Genomic DNA, 17956 nt, shown 5'->3' with positions numbered 1-17956 from the left:
ACTGCCAAAAAAAAGAGCTACTATAAATATTTTTAGTATAAATAGGTCCTTTTCCCTTTGATCTCTTTGGAATACAAACCTAAAAATGTTATTTTTTGGAGAAAAAATTGTTAATCAAAATCTTGTGGAAATGAATGTTGAAAACTAAAAATAAATAAATTTAAAAATAAAAATATTTTTAAAAGAAGTTTTATTTGTAAAAATGAATGAAATAAAGTGGTTCCCGATTTTTCAAGTAAAAAAATGATTGAGGACCACCCAAAGAACTTTTGTTTACATCAATCGATCAGTCAATAAACATTTATTAAACTCCAGGTACTGTGCTAAGCATTGGGGATACAAAAAGAGGCCAAAACCCCCCCCCAAACTCTCCCTGTTCTCAAGGTGTTCACAGTCTAATGGGGGAAGAAACATAAAAACAAATATGTATAAACAAAGTTATAGACCGGATAAGTAGGAAATAATCAACAGAGGAAAGGTGCTAGAATCAAGAAAGGCTTCCTATAGAAGGGGGCAGGTCCTAGAGCCCCAAGTACTTCTGAACAATCTGCTTGGCAATTCGATAAAACAGTTCCCGATCATCCGACCACATCTTCGAGGGGTCCACGTTAGCACCACTCTCATCATTCGGCTCTGCCAACATGCTCACCATGGAGAGAAGAATCTTCTCAACACTCTGCACTGAATTCCAGCGCTTGGCGCTGCTTTCCTAGCCCATGGGGTCGTCGCCAGAGGCATGCAGGATGGAGATGCAAACCCTTCTGTCAGGGTAGATGCTGGGGTGGAACATTTCACAAGTAAACCTCATCTTGGAGGGGGGGGCACTGAGTTCATAGTTCAGAGGACAGCTGAGAATCGCAGGAAAAACACCAAACTCGAAGCAGGTGTCTTCTAGGCCCATGATCAAGGCTTCCCACTCAAAGAAGTTCTCTTTGTTCATTGGGCCTGCCACGATTGTCTCTGGTGCATTCAGAGTCAGTTGCTTGTACTCTGAGCACCCTCCCCACCATCCTGGCCCCCCAGCTGTCTCTTACTCCTCGCAGGGGGCAGGCCCTGCCCCCGACAGCTTCTGAGACAGTGTGCCCTGCCCAACCTTTTCTGGGTTTTGCTTCTCTTGCTTCTTGTATCTGAATGTCAAATTTTCTATTCAACTCTGGTTTTTTCATCAAGAGTGCTTGAAAGTCCTCTATTCCACTGAATGACCATATTTCCCCCTGAAACATGATACTCAGTTTTGCTGGGTAGATGATTCTTGGTTTTAATCCCAGCTCCTTTGCCCTCCGGAATATCACATTCCAAACCCTTTGATCCCTCAGTGTAGAAGCTGCTGGATCCTGTGTTATCCTGATTGTGTTTCCGAAATATTCAAATTGTTTCTTCCTGGCTGCTTGTAATATTCTCTCCTTGATCTGGGAATTTTGGAACCTGGCTATAATATTCCTAGGAGTTTTCTTTTGGGGATCTTTTTCAAGAGATGATTGGCGAATTCTTTCCATTTTTCTTTTGCTCTCTGGTTCTAGAATATCAGGGCAGTTTTCCTTGAAAATTTCTTGACAGATGATATCTAGGTTCTTTCTTTGATCATGGCTTTCAGGTAGTCCAATAATTTTTGAATTCTCTCTCCTGGATCTATTTTCCAGGTCAGTGGTTTTTTCCAACAAGATATTTCACATTGCCTTCTATTCTTTCTTTTGTTTGCATCTGTTTAATAGTGTCTTGATTTCTCATAAAGTCATTAGCTTCCATTTGCTCCAATTTAATTTTGACGGAGTTATTCTCTTCAGTGAGTTTTTGAAATTCCTTTTCCATCTGGCAAATTCGGCTCTTAAGGCATTCTTCTCCTCACTGGCTTTTTGGGCCTTTTTTGCCATTTGAGTTAGTCTATTTTTTTAAGGTGTTATTTTCTTCAATGTATTTTTGGGTCTCTTTTAGCAGGCTGTTGACTCTCTTTTGATGATTTTCTTGCATCATTCTCATTTCTCTTCCCAATTTTTCCTCCACTTCTCTTATTTGATTTTCAAAATCCTTCTTGAGCTCCTACATGACCTGTAACCAATTCGTATTTTTCTTGGAGGTTTTTGATGCAGGAGTTCTGACTTTGCTGTCTTCTTCCTGTTCCATTCCTTGATCCTTTTTTTGTCCCCGAAAAAGGACTGTATGGTCTGTTTGTGCTTCCTCTGCTTGCTCATATTGCCAGCCAATTACAGCCAATGGACAAATTAACATTTGAGCTCTTTGCCATGGTAGAACTCTGCTTCCAGAATGGAGAGAGCTTTGTCCCAAATAACTGGGGTTTTTGCAGCTGCCAGAGCTATTAGGAGGGCACCCTCTCTACAGCCCCCACAAGCTCTGGGTCACTGGCCATACACCCCAGGAATACCACCCAAGACCATGATCCAGATCCAAGTTAAAGTAAGAGCAATTACCCTCTGAATGGTTGCTTGGTCCCCCTGCAATCTGCAGGCCAGGAGCTGAGCTGTGCAGCACGGCTGTGCCTCTGTGCTTCTTGCCCTGGGGGCAGGGGCCGGACTGTGCTATTCAGTGTCCCCCTTCCCCCATTCCAACAGAGCTCCACACTGATCTTTTACTTTGTCTTTGATGTTTATGGGGTTGAGAAGTCTGGAAACCACCACAGGTGCTGGTGATTCACTCTCTGCTCAATCAGTTTTTTAAGAGCGTAAAGGCGTCCTGAGACCAAAAAGTTTGAAAATTATTGGACAAAAGAAAGCCATCCTGTGGCTGGTCAGATTTGGATCAAGCAAGCTGCTCAGACAATTTAGGTCCAGAGTGAACATGAAATATCTGTTCAACTATCCCTCAAAGGGCATTTACCTCCTGAGCATGGGTCTCAAAATCATGCCACTGACTTTGTAATCTCCTTGACCACCGTTTCCCTCTGAGTATTATTTACATCTACCAGAATATAAGATTCTTTGTGGGCCTAGATGCCTTTAGTCACATGGAATGAATAGTACATCATTTATTAAGCATTTACTATAAGCCAAGAACTAGGGATACGAATACAAAAGCAAAGAGAGTCTCTGACCTTCTAGGAACTTATATACGAATAAGGGAAGACAATCAATTTAAGAGAATGATGCCCAGGCAGGGTACTTTGGTTTGGAAATTCATTTTATGTTTGCATGTTGTGAGAGACTCAACAAGCACTTATTAAATGCTGACTGTATGCCAGGCATTATGCTATAAGCACTGCAGATACAAAGAAAGGTAAATACACTACCAGTTCTTCAACCTACTCAATTTCCGTGGCCAACTCCTCCACTCTGCCCCAGCTACAAATGGAGATGGCCACACCCTTTGCTGGATGTGTCTCCAATGCCAACATTCTCTTAGTCGAGGTGAAATGAAATGAAGCATTCCAAAGTCATCAAACAGTTAACTAAAGGAAGTTTACTTTACCCTAACATAGCACAGACATGCAATAAGGACACAGTGACACTTTCCACATGAAATGTTAGTGGTCTTCGAAGGTCGTGGTGACTGACATGGCCTCCCATGTTGTGGGTGGAGGGAAACACTAGTAAATTCCTTCTCCTTGCTTTTTCCCATAAGGGTTCTGCTTCCATGTCTATGAACTCCCAAATTCCTTTATTTGGTCATACTCACTTATCATTCCATCCTTCCCTCTGTCTTCATCCTCCCTGTGATCTCTATTCTCTCCACCCCTCAGTTCTTTCTTTTCTTCTTGTTGTTTAGTTGTGTCCCACAACTGTGACCCCGTTTGGGGTTTTCTTGGCAGAGATACTGGAGTGGTTCTCCATTTCATTCCCCAGCTCATTTTACTAATGAAGAACTGAGGCAGACAGGGCAGGTGATTTGTCCTAGGTCACATAGCTATTATATGTCTGAGGCTGGATTTGAACTCATGAAGATGAGTTTTCCTGATTCAAGGCCCAGAGCTTTATCCACTATACCACCTAGCTGCCCCCCTCAGCCCTCAGTTTTTTCCTAGGCCATCACCCCTCCACTGGCTACACTCTTCTCTCTCTGGATATCTTCATGAATCAATCAACTCTATGCAATCCTCTGCACTCCAGGCTCTTGTCTCCTGGTTCTGTCATCAAACCCCAGCCTTGGATGACTCCTATCACCTACCACCTTTGCTTCTTTTCATGCACCACTGAAAGGAGGTAGAGAAAATCATGAAACTGCTCTGATCACATCCACTACAAATTCATACAATCATTTCCTCTCAACTGCAACAAGGCGATCTTTTTATACCTCTCTAATCAATTCACTGCCTCACTTACCACAATGGTTATTCCAAGTTTTATCCCTTCTCCAGTCTCTCACAACACCTCCTCTCCCTTTCTCTCTCAGTTGATAACTTGGTCTAATACTTAACCCTTCCCCTCCAAAAATGAGGCTTTTGACCAGAAGCTCCCCTTCTCCTCTCCTCCTCATCTTTCATCCATTAAATGTCTTCTCCAATCTCCTCCATTAGTTCTTTTTCACATGAGGATGTGGCCCTTCTCCTTGCCAAGGCACATCCCTCAATATCCACCCTTGATCCTATACCTTCCATCTTCTCCAGTACATTGTACTCACTGTACCTCCCCTCTTCCTGATCTTCATTTCTCTCTATCGTTTCTCACAAACAAGTCCATGTTTTCCTCATCCTTAAAAACCCTTAGATTGACTGGACCATCCTTGCTAACAAACATCCTATGTTTCTCCTCCCCTTCTTGGCTAAACTCATTCAGGAATCCATCTTCAATTGCTTCCTCCACTTCTCCTTTTCTCATTTTCTTTTAAACCCTCTACAATCTGGTTCTCACCTTCAACTCAAACTGCTCTCTCCAAAATTAAATATGTCCTTTTAATTGCTAAATCTAATGGCCTTTCGCCAATCATCATCTTTAATCTCTCTGCAAGCTTTAATACTATCAATTGTCCTCTCTGACACCCTCTCCTCTCTAGGCTTGGTGACATTGCTCTCTCCTGGTTCTTCTATCTGTCTGACTGCTCCTTCTCAGCCCATTGCTGGATCTTCATGCTCACTAACTATGGGTGTCCCCCAAGCCTCTTCTCTTCTCCCTCTATCCTGTCTCATTTGGTGATCTTCGTAGCTCCCATGGTTTTAGTTTTTATCTCTATGCAATTGACTTCCAGATCTATACATCCAGCGCTAACCTCTCTCCTGAGCTCCAGTCTTGTGTGACCTTTGGACATTTCAGATCGGATTTCCCAAAGTCAGTCAGTCACAAGCGCTTATTAATTTCTTACTCCATGCAAGGCACTGTACTAAGCACTTGGGAATACTAAGGAAAGCAAAAATGTGGTCCTTGATTTCAAGGAGATCACTTCCTAATGAAGGAGACAACATACAAACAAGTACGTACGTACATACATACATACATACATACATTCATACATACATACATATAAGATATAAAATAAAAACAAACATTTGTTAAGCCCCACCTATCTGCCAGGCACTGTGCAAAGTGCCTGACACACAAATACAAAAAAAAAAGATAGAACCTGCCCTCAAGGAGCTTATGATCTAATGGGGGGGGACACACAAAAAGGAATTGAAAAGTGGGAGAGGGCTGGGGAAGGTACCTCAAGAGGGAATGTGGTGGAAAAGTCCAAAAAGTCTCACAGTAGTACAACTAGGTAAGAAATTAGGAAATGTGCTGAGTTGAGCTACCTCCTTAAATGGAGATTTTGGAGTTATGGCTCCAATCTCTATGGGAGGAACCCAGGGTGGGTTACTAAAGCTGATGGGATCTTGCAGGATGATGAGGTTTTCCCAATATTAAGACTAAGAATAGATGGAAGGTAATCTCAGAGTAAAGGTACTAGCAATGGGAGCAACCAGGAAAGCCCCACAGATGGTGGGATCTGAGCTGAGTGTTAATGGAAGACAGTCCAGGCACAATGAAAAGGCACAGAGTCATGAGATGCAGAATTGTGGCCAAAGAACATCAAGATAGCCAGTGTGGCTGACCACATGCTGAAAAACTAAAAGTAGTTCAAGTTCAAAAGGCACCAATTAGCCAAAGCAAAGATCACGCTGTTCTTTTTCTGGTGGTGCTTGAAAAGAGAGACATGCTGTAAGCTTCTGGTTGGGGAGTGTCCTCAGGACCTCTGATTAGGTCAACAAGTAGCTCACAAATATGGCACTTCGGGCTCTTTGTCAATTTGTATTTGTTCTTTTCTGTTCTAGATGAAGGCAATTGGGGATGGATATCCTCTCCCACACTCAAAAAAACTCACAATATTTGTGAGTTTCAAATGACAAAGAGACCAAGTCACCAGAAGTCCAGGAGCAGAGCTCATGCCTGAATTTGCTAGAAGCCAGACAGTGAGGAGTGAAAGTCCAAGTGACCACCTTGGTCCAGCCTTGAAGTAGCGGAGATGCAGACTCATCCACCAATCAATCATGTTGACTTTGGAAATGAACTTGATCCAGGTAAATGCTATGTAGAAACTGAATTAAGTCTGACTCCACTCTCTTCAGCCATAACAGCTGAGGAGTCAAGTGTAATGGGAATGCAAATTTGGAAGATCTTCCCTGCCCCTAGGCTAAAATGCACCTGAAGCCTGGGGTGGGAGGCTTGTTTTTCAGTAGATACTTCTTGATTGGCCAGTGAGTCAATAAGGTTGTTACATTCTCTGAGCCAGGAGAAGGCTATATAAGCCCTGATGTGTAGCTTTGTTTTGGGACTCACTTTGAGAAGTGTTCTGTGATTTGATCTGAATTCTGGGAAGCCGTTGTTGAGAGTCCCCTGGCTTTGAAAAAACCCAGATGTAGAAACCCAGATGTTGACTGGGTATGGATGTAATGGTTGGACAGTTTGGAAATCTGTCTACTTGATCTGTTTCTGTCTTGATAATTCTGCCTGTATGCTTTGAAGTTCGGGGTGCTGACCTTTTTCCCCTGAACAGGGTAAACGACATATGTCTGACTGATTAAAGTAAGCTTGTTAACCCATTTTGAGTTGCTTTCCTTTATTTAACAAAGCAGATCCAAGAACCTGTGTTGGCAGACACCCTGGGGAAGCCGGGGTGCTTGCTGTTACATCAAGTGACTAATTATTATGCCTAGCATTAAAATTTGTGAGGACCCTCCAGAGAAAGAAAGGACATCAAGGTTCTGCAGGTCCAGAGTTTTGTGTGTCTCACTACCATTGTACTTTAAGTACATGCTTGATTTCCCACACATACTCCCAAGGTATCTGTGTGTATAAATAGGAAAGTGTATCTCAAGCTTTAGGGAAAATACTTTGCATTTTACAACTGTTCATGCTATGCCATTTGAATAAATACATTTGCTGAAAAACTGAGTCAACCAGTAGGCTGATAATTAAGAGGAAGCACACCAATGGGGGCTTGTGAGATAGTGTTAGGGAAACACCTCATGGGATAACTCCTAGAACCCTGAAAGTAGTACCTAGAACCTAACCAGTCAGTCAGTGCCAGTGCAAGTCAGGGGAGTGAACCCCGAAAGGCTATTACAAACACAGGAGGAAACTGAGAAGCAGAGAAGTTAACTAACTTGTCCATGATTGGACAGGAATTAACAAAGCTGGGATTCAAACAGGGGACTTGTGAGTCCAAATCCATCTTTCTGCCTCTTCTCTTTGGTACTTTAAGTAGACAGGCAGAGGTCTAACAAGCCCACAGTCCCCAGTAAAAGATTCATGGATCCCTGACAAATGGTTATCCATTCTCTGCTTGGACACCTCTAGCAAGGAAGAACTCACTACCTGATGGGACTATCAGCTTCTTGGCTCCCTTTTCAGGGCTCCTTCTTACAGACCATATTTTTTGCCTTATCCAATGACTTTTAAAGCAGATCCTGGGGCCCCAAGGAAAAGAAATCAAATCTTTAAATTCCAGTGAGGAGCAATTCGGCCAAAATACAGAGGCTTTTTAAAGTTAAATGTTTCTAAATGCAGATGACCACATTGAATTCACTCCCTCTCCAATAAAAGCAGTGGACCTTGTGCTTGGTTAATGAATTTAAGAGCCTTCAAGTTGGAAGATATTCTCCCTTCCTCATGGGAGGAGGGGTTCTAGAGGAATGTAACGTGGCACATAGCGACAGACACACTTGATGTGGCTTGGTTTTGCTAGGCTGCTTTCCCCACCCTCTCCTTTTTTCTTGATTACTAGGGACAGTTCGATCTGTAGGGAAAGAGAGAGAGATTTATCCAGAAAGGATGAATACCTGTCTTTGTGTGAATACCTGGGTCTCTGGGTATGGGTCATTGTATAAGCAAGTATGCTGTCCTGGGGTCATTCAAGCAGGCACCCTTATGCAGATTCACCCTCCTGGTAGCCTACATGCCCCCATGTTAGATGAGGTACCCTCTGGTGAGCATATCACAATAATAGTTAACACTTATGGTGTTTACTAGGCATCAGGTACTATGCTAAGGACTTTATAGGTATTATCAGATTTGATACTCACAACCCTGGAAAGTAAGTGCTATTGGGATCCTCATTTTATTTTATTTTTTGCTTTTTGAAGAGCAATTGGGGCTAAGTGACTTGTCCAAGGTCACACAGCTATCTTTTGTGTTAAGTGTCTGAGGTTGGATTTGAACTCAGGTCCTCCTGACTTCAAGGTCGGTGCTTTATTCCCTACACCACCTAGCTGCCCCTTGGGATTCTCATTTTACAAAGGAAGAAACTGAGGCAGACAGAAATACAGTGACTTGCCCAGGGTCACACAATAAACAAGGATCCAAGGTAGGATTTGAACTCAAGTCTCCCTAGCTCCAAGGCCAGCATTTTATCCACTGTACAGCTGGCTGCCCCTAATAAGGGCACTTGTGTGAGGTCACTGGGGCAGGTGCTTAATAAATGTTTTTCCCCTTCTTCCTCTAAGCATTGGCTCTCTCTCTGAGTCCCAGCGCTCTCCCTCAGGAGCTTAGCTGGGCCTCAGAACGTGTCTCTCTCGAGTGTGTGTCCCCCAGAATTCCCAGTGCCTGGGTGTGATGAGGTGCAGGCTCTGGGAACCCCCCTTGAACTCTGATTAAATCGTCCCATTTGATGAGGCATTTGCATGAGTCTCAGGTTTCTACCTCCGGGCACTGGGGTGTTCCTGAATGAGTATGTGCTCCGGCAGGAGCCGTCCCTGCGTGGGTGGGCATGCTCCCGTGAGCCTACGTGCTCAGCCCAAGCCTTTCCTGGGGCGTGACTGTGCTTCCAGGGATGCAGCAGTGCACGGTCTGACCACTGGCATTCCAGTAGCTACAGCCGAGCTGTGGTTTAGCAGAGAATGAGCCCCTGAGTCAGAGGAGGCAGGTGAAGTGATGGCCAAGGAAAACAGGAGCCCGAACAAGCTGCCTCCACTCTCCAGGCCAGCCTTCCAGAAGGGGGGAGCCCAGGGCCAATGGGCCACCAAGCAGGGCCCTCAGCTAATTCTGGCCAATTCTCTGAGCACAGAGGGGGCAGCCCCCAACTGCCTCCTGCCTCCACCCCAACACCCTGTCTCTGTTCACTGTTAGTCTGAGAATCATAAAAGACAGGATGTACAAGTTGGCAGGGAGCTCAGAACATAAAACATGGAATGGCAAAGCTAAAAAGGCACCTCAGAGCACTGAACTTCACGGCTGGGAGGGCCCTTAGAACAGAGAATATCAGAGCTGGGAGGGCCCTTTAGAACAGAGAATGTCAGAGCTGGGAGGGCCCTTAGAACCCAGGATGTCAGAGCTGAGAGGGCCCTTTAGAACAGAGAATGTCAGAGCTGATAGGACTCTTAGAACAGAGAATGTCAGAGCTGGGCAGGCCCTTAGAACGCAGAATGTCAGAGCTGGGAGGGCCCTTAGAACCCAGGATGTCAAAGTTGGAAGGGCCCTTAGAATAGGGATTCTTAACCTGGGATTCGTGGATAAATTTCAGGGGGTGTAGCAACAAGCACCCCAGGGTGGCTGCCAGCACAGGTTCTTAGAACTGCTTTGATAAAGGAAAGAAACTCAAAATGGGTTAACAAGCTTACTTTAATCAGTCAAACATATGTATCATTTACCTAGTTCAGGGGAAAAAGGTCAGCACCCCGAACTTCAGAATATACATACAGAATTATCAAGACAGAGAAACAGATCAAGTAGACAGTTTCCAAACTGTCCAACCATTACATCCATACCAAATCAACATCTGGGTTTCAACATCTGGGTTTTTTAAAGCTGAGGGGGGGGCTCTGGACAACGGCTTCCCAGAATCCAGATCAAATCACAGAACACTTCTCAAAGTGAGCCCCAAAGCAAAGCCTCCCATCAGGGCTTATATAGCCTTCTCCTGGCTCAGAGAATGTAACAACCTTAGTGACTTACTGGCCAATCAAGAAGTATCTACTGAAAAACAAGCCTCCCACCCCAGGCTCCAGGTGCACTTTAGCCTAGGGGCAGGGAAGATCTTAAAAATTTACATTTCCATTACAGGGGGGTCCAAGAATTCAGATAGAGAAATAAAATACATCTTTATTTTCATTAACCTGTAATGGAAAGTTAGCATTTCCTTCCATTATTTAAAAACATGATTCTGAGGAGATCACAGGTTGCCATAGGGGTCCAGGACACTGAAAAGGCTAAGAAACCCTGCCTTAGAACACAGATGGTCAGAGCTGGGAGGAATATTAGGGTCCACTTGGTCCAAACCCCTCATTTTATAGGGAGGAGACTGAAGCCCAGGAAGAGGAAGAGATGTCCTTGAGATCAAACAGAGACCTCGTGACCGATCACTGTCCTGGTGCCTGAGTTGCTAGTCCCCAGCTTCTACTATTACACTCTGTAATGATAAAAGCCAGTCATGGGTATTATTATGCCCTCCTACCATCTCAGTTCCTCCTGACTCCAAGCCTGACATTCTATCCACCAAGTCACCTTGCTGCAGAAGAACCTAGAAGAGCCCAGGACTGGACCTCACGTTTCTTCTGTTTTGTGCTTCTTTCCCTGAACACAAATGGCCAGTCATCGATTCTAAGGTGGATGCTTGTGAGTTTGAGAGGTTGGGAGTCCCTGGTGTTGACTGGCAGCAGGTACCATGCATTTCTCCAAGGAGAAGATGGGTGCAACCAGGAGGCTGAGACATGAGTCCCTGGTTGGAGACAAGATACGAACTTGGAGAGAGCTGCCATTGGGAAGGAGGAGGGTGAGCGCGAAATCTTCTCAGCAGCCCCATAAGCCTCTGAGAAGTCTGTCTGGCTCATCATCTCTGTGCCAATCCCCATTGTCCTCCACCAGACCCAGGAGAGTCCTGGCGCTTGGAGGTCTCCATGAGAATGAAGCGTGCCTGATGCCAGGGGATCAACAGGTGAATTCTCCTCCTCTTTCCCAGAGTCCTCGACTCCAAGTTTACATGTCCCTTGAGTATAGAGGAGAAAGAGCATTCCAGGCTTGGGAGACCGCCAGAGAGAATGTCCAGAGCCGAGAGATGGAGTATCTTATTCATGAAACAACCAGGAGGCTGTGGTCACTGCATCGGAGTATGTTTTGGTGAGTAAAGTACAAAGAAGTCTGGAAAAATAGGAGGGGGCTAGGGTATGAAGGGCTTTGAATGCCAAGCAGAGCATTTTGTATTTGATCCTGAAGGCATAGGAAGCCGCTGGAGTTTGTGGAGTTGTGTGTCTCATGGTGAAATCTGCATTTTAGGAAAATCACTTTAGTGTTTGCATGAAGGACGGATTGGAGGAGAGAAGTGAGGCAGCCAGACCCCTCAGCAGACTGTGTAATAGTCCAGGCATGGACTGGAGGAGAGAAGTGAGGCAGCCAGACCCCTCAGCAGACTGTGTAATAGTCCAGGCATGAGGTGATGAGGGTCTGCAGGGGGGGAGTGACAGTGACTTCCACTCAGAGCTGCTCCCTGGAGCCAAACAGAACCTGGAATCCTTCTCCCAAGTTCCTTTCAATCCTCAAAGATAGCTCTTCTCATCCCCAGGCTGGACTTTCTCATTTCCTTCAGTGCCTTCTCATATGGCACAGACTCAAGATATTTTACCATCTCCTGCTTATCAGTGTCTTTTTTAAGATGTAATACCCCAAAATAAGTACACTATTTGAGACAGGGTTTGCCCAGGGTTCCCAGAAGCTTCTCTTACTATAACCTGAGATCACTTTAGCTTGTTGGACAATTCATATGACACTGCAGAATCATCTTGAGATTGTAGTCTACTAAGACCCTCAGATTGTTTTCAGAAAAACTGCTATCTAATCATGTCTCTCTAATCTGGCTAAAGTGAAACTTGTTTTTTAATCCACATGTGCAGGACTGCACATTTAACCTTATTCAATTTCTTCTCAGACTTAGATCAGTGCTGCAACCTGTTAAGATCCCTTTGATTCCTGTCTTGATCATCTAACAGGTTAGCTATCCCTCCAAGCTTTGTGTTGGATAAGAAATAGTTAAGATCTGTGTCCTGTGAGTTCCTGGAGTAGTTTGCCATTTTCTTCTCCAGATCATTTTAAAGATGAGGAAATTGATGCAAACATGGTGAAATGACTTGCCCAGGGTCACACAGGCAGTGTCTGAGATCAGATGGTATCTGACTCTAGGTTCTGAGCTCTATCCACTGCACCACCTGGGGGTGCTGGGGTGGGGGAAGAGGAGGTAAGAAACATCTCTCCAGGAGAAGTAACTTTAGAGGTAGAAGAAACAGGGCTATAGGATAGTGTAAAAAGAGACAGTCCCTCTGTCTGTGTTTTATTCTACAAGATGAACCCTACTGGCACAATCTTTTTTTTTTTTTTTTGGCTTTTTGGAGGGCAATTGGGGTTTAATGATTTGCCCAAAGTCACACGGCTAGTAAGTGTGTCAAGTGTCTGAGGTTGTATTTGAACTCAGGTCCTCCTAACTCCAGGGCCGGTACTCTATTCACTGCGACACCTAGCTGCCCCTCTACTGGCACAATCTTTTTTGTTGTTGTTGTTTGTTTTGTTTATTTATTTACTTTTATTTTACAGCCCAGATTGCTCTCCACAATGTCAGGATCAGTTCACAACTCCACCAACAATGTATTAGTGTTCCAATTTTTCCGCATTCTCTCCAGCATTTGTCATTTTCCTATTTTGTCATCTTAGCCAATCTGGCCAGTGAGATGTGGTACCTTAGAGTTGTTTTGATTTGTATTTCTCTAATCACTAGTGATTTAGAACATTTTTTCATATGCTTATCTATTGGCACAATCTTGAAGGATACCTCCACTACCTTAGAGGTTTCCTGTTCCAGCATTTCTCCATTTTTTCAGAGTATTGCTAGCCACCTGGAAACTGCCCATCAGCTGTGCCAGTTAAGCTTTTTCTATTTTAGCCTTGTCTCCTGATTTTTTTTTTTTTGAGGGGAGAAGGCAAGGCAATTGGAGTTAAGTGACTTGCCCAAGGTCACACAGCTAGTAGGTGTGTCAAGTGTCTAAGGCCACATTTGAACTCAGGTCCTCCTGACTCCTGGGCCGGTGCTCTATTCACTGCGTTACCTAGCTTCTCCCTTGCCTCCTGATTTATTGAACGGCAGTCAAAGAGACTAAGGTGGAAGGAATTACTCTCCGGAAAGACTTTAGGATTGAGGAATTCCCTAGCAGCAGCATCTGCAAATGTGATGAGCATGCTTTCTATGCTTTCCTCCAAGTTATTGATCAAAAATGTTAAATATCAGAGAAACAAACACACGTGGGATATTCTATTGGAACACTCCTGCCAAGCAGACATAATGATAACATTATTATTAAATATATTAACATTATAACAAATTATCATCAATGCTATTAACACAATATTAATGTAATTGATGTTATCGATTTAATATTATTATTGACACAACAGGAACACATTAAATATTGATGTTTAACGTTCCCAATAACGAGAATGATTATAATAGCATTCACATAGCCCTTTAATATTTGCAAAAAATCCTTTACAAATATTGTCTCATTTGCTGTTCATAGAAGTCCTGGGAAGTAGGTGCCATTATTATTTCCATTTGACAGATGAGGAAATTAAAGCAAATAAAGGCCAAGTGACTTAACCCATAGTCACACTTTCCCAGTAAGCATATGATGTAGGATTTGAACTCAGGTCTTCTCAATTCCATATCCAGCATTCTATCCACTGCCCTCACCTAGCTACCTCATTAGACTATTCTATGAGTCTAGCCATTCAGCTAGTTCTAAACCCATCTGATTGTACTATCTTCTGACCCATGTCTCTCCTTTTTTTCCCCAAAAGAATAGAATGAGACACTTTGTCAAATGCTTTGCTAAAGGCAGGTAAACTATATCTACAGCACTCTGAGATATACCAATTTAGCAACATTGGTCAAAAGATGAAAATGAAGTTAATCTCACATGGACTGATTTGGATGAAGTCATGTTGGTTTTTAGTAATAATTGCTTCCTTTTCAAAAAATTCACTGCCTCTTTTTTTTTTTTTTTTTCTTTTTGGAGGGCAGTTGAGGTTAAGTGACCTGCCCAAAGTCACACGGCTAGTTTCTGTGTTAAGTGTCTGAGGTCATATTTGAACTCAGGTCCTCCTGACTCCAGAGCCAGTGCTCTATTCACTGTGCCACCTAGCTGCCCCACACTGTCTCTTTAATGACCTGTTCTCCAGTTTCCCCAGAAGTTGAAATGAAACTCTGTAATGTTGGTCTGCAGACTTTTTTCTTTCTTTAAAAAATTGACATTTCCTCTTCTTCAGTTCCGTGGTTCCCGCCTCGTGCTCCACGATAGCTATCACTGACACATCTGCTACTTCTATTCATACCTGAGAGGGAGTTTCATCTGGGCCAGGTGACTTGAATACATTAACAGCAGCTCTGTGATATTCTCTTACTGTTTCCTTATTTACACTAGGCATCAGCTCCCTGTAAGTGCCCAAGATCATTCTCCTTGGTAGAGAAAACACAGTTAAAGTAAAATTGGAGCAGCTCTGTCCTCTCCATGTTGTCATGTCTTATCACTGTCCAGTCCAATGGCAGAAGGGTCTGTCCTACCCCTTCTCTGACCCTTCTCTTTCCCCCAGTATAACTCAGAAAAAGGAAGAAGAAAAACAAAACAAAAATAACCCACCAACCCACATCCTTTTTCGTTCTTAGATAAATGAAGTCTAAGAATTCTTTTGTCCACAGTGCCAGAAAGGAGAGCCAGAATTGAAACTCAGTAGGGTGAATGACCTCATTGCCCCTTGGAAGAAGGCCCTCTTCTCTCCTCCTCCTCCTCCTCTCAGGTCACTCATATGCCTTTGGCCACCCTTTCCTTCTTGACCTCTGTCTCATAGGAACCTTGTTCTTTACCAAGGCTAACCCCTCTATGTGCACAAGTGATCCTATTCCATCCCACTTCCTCCAAAAGATCGCCCCCTCTGTCATCCCCACTTTATCCTTTAATCTTTTCCTGTCTACGGCTCATTTCCTACTGCCTACAAACATGCCCATGTGTCTCCCATCATCAGAAAACCCTCACTTGATTCCTCCTTCCCCCTGTGCTTAAGTACATCACTATCTTCCTCCGTTTTTTTCTGCCCTCTGTGGCTAAATGCCACGAAAAGGTTGTCTACAGCAGGTGCCTCCACTTTCTCTCTTCTCACTTCTTAATTCCTTTCTCTCTGGCTTCCAACTTCATTCCTGATCCCTCTAAAGTTACCCATGATCTCTTAGTTGACAAACAGTTGGCCTTTTCTCAATCCTCATTCTCCTTGATCTCTCTGCAGCCGTTGACGCTGTAGATCACTCTTCCTCGATACTCTCTTCTCTCTAGATTTTTGGGACACCCCTCTCCCCTGATTCTCCTCCTACCTCTCTGACTGCTCTCCTCAGTTTCCTTTGCTGGATCCTACTCCAGATCACAGCCTCCAACCATAGGTGTCCCACAGGGCTCTCTGTTCTTGGCCCTTTTCTCTTCTCCCTCTATACTACTACTCTGCATGATCTCTTCAGCTCCCATGATTTAATTAGCATCTTTAGGCTGATGATCCTTAAATATATCTTTCCTGCTCTAATCTCTCTGCTGACGTCCAATCGCCCAACTGTCTTTCATACATCTCCAGCTGGATGTCCAGTAGACATCTGAAACTGAACAGGTCCAAAACAGAACTCATTTTCTTTCCCCTAAACCTTCCCTCCCTCCTAATTTCCCTATTTGGTGTTGTCCTTTGCTCTATAAGAGAACCAAAATGACATCACTGTTCTAGGGTCAAGTTTCAAGGTGTCTGATAGTGGCTAATCAGACCAATGCCAGCTTGGAATGTTCTACCACAGAGAGGGCACAAATGATCAGTGTGAACATTTGAGATGGAGTCTCCAAATCCGCACATCCTGCATTTCCTTTGAAATGTTTCAATTCTGCTTTGCTCATAGAGCACAGCACTGGCTCTGATGTGGGCACACCATGCTGAGCAGTCCTGTGCCAGTGTCTCCCATGTCACACAATCAGTTCCAGAGTTCTTAAGAGAGACCTTGAGAGTGTCCCTATATCACTTCTTCTGACCACCATGTGAACGCTTGCCTTCTCCATAAAACAGTCTTTCTGGCTAACATATGTTTTGCATTTGAACAACATGGCCAGCCCATAGGAGTTGCGCTCTCTGAAGCAGAGTTTGAATGCTTGGCAGTTTAGTTTGAGGAAGGACCTTGGTGTCTGGTACCTTATCCTGCCAGGTGACCTTCAGAATCTTCCTAAGACAATTCAAATGGAAGAGATTCAGTTTCCTGGCATGGCAGTGATATTCTGTCCAGGTTTCACAGGCATGCAAATATGAGGTCAGCACCACAGTCCTGTAGACCTTCAGTTTGGTAGGCAGCCTAGTACCTCTTCTCTCTCACTTTCCTTCGGAGCTTCCCAAACTCTGCTAGTTCTGGCAATGTGAGTGTAAACCTCATTATCAATGAGTACATCCCTGGGAAGTACACTGCCAAGGTAAGTGAACTTATCCAGCATTCAGAACTTCTCCATTTGTTATGAGTGATGATTCCACATATGGACGGTGTGCTGGTGACTGGTGGAACACCTGTGTTTTCTTGGTGTTAATTGTTAGGCCAAAATTGGCACAAGCAGCAGAGACTAGATTCCTACTTTGTTGCATCTCAGCTTCAGATTCTGCATTGAGTGCACAGTCCTCTGCAAACAGAAAATCATGCACCAACACCCCCCCCCACTTTGATCTTGGCTTGTAGCCTTTTCAAGTTGAAGAATTTACCATCAGTGCAGTAACTGACCTTGATGCCGTGTTCATCCTCATTGAAAACATGAAAGCACAACTGAAAACATCATACTGAAAGCATGGGAGCAAGCACACAGGCTTATTTCACTCCATGGATGACTGGGAAGGCACAAGAGCATTGTCTGTTATCTAGAACCCAGGAAAGCACGAAGCTACCATGCCAAGACTAAGTCGTGAAATTGAAGTACAATGCTGATGCACTTCTCCGGGCAACCTCTTGCTGTGGAGGACACCACCATCTTCCCATCCCTTAGGCTTATAACTTGGATTCCTCTCGATCTCTCAGATCCCCATATCCAAGCTGTTGCCAATGCCATTTGAGTTCACCTTTGCCACATCTCTGGAGTATATGCCCCCTTCTCTCCTGTAACACTGCCTCCCCTTAGTGCAGACCTTTATCCCCTCACTCCTGGATTTTGGCAATAGCCTGCTGGGGGATCTGCCTGCCTTAGTCCTCTCCCCAGTCCAGGGCATTCTCCACTCAGCCACTAAAGTGCTTTTCATAAAGCACGGGTCCTACCACGTCACCCCCTCCATGCCCATCCTCCTATTCCATAAACTCCAGCGTTCCCTATTGCCTCCAGGATCAAATACAAAATGCTCTCTTTGGCATTCAAAGTCCTTCATACCCTAGCCCTCTCCTACACCTTATTCCCCAATAGTCTTCAGTTCAGTGACACTGGTCTCCTGGTTGTTCCAGGAATAAGACCCTCCATCTCTAGACTCTGGGAATTTTCTCTGATTGTCCCCCCACCTGAAATGTTCTCCTTCCTCAA

General features: G+C 44.2%; 1 pseudogene; it reads right to left on the bottom strand.

Annotated features, from left to right (window-relative positions):
- Positions 1 to 511: 511 nt before the first annotated feature.
- LOC138154281 (ubiquitin-conjugating enzyme E2 G2 pseudogene) lies at positions 512 to 984 on the bottom strand (annotated as a pseudogene).
- Between the last annotated feature and the right edge of the window lie 16972 nt (positions 985 to 17956).

This window comes from Petaurus breviceps, unplaced genomic scaffold (genome assembly GCF_028583685.1).
Source record: "Petaurus breviceps papuanus isolate PSGF00001 unplaced genomic scaffold, PetGlider_PUasm1.0 108, whole genome shotgun sequence".
NCBI lineage: Eukaryota > Metazoa > Chordata > Mammalia > Diprotodontia > Petauridae > Petaurus > Petaurus breviceps.
Note: the sequence above shows the minus strand (reverse complement) of the source record. Positions and strands in the feature narration are given on the sequence as shown.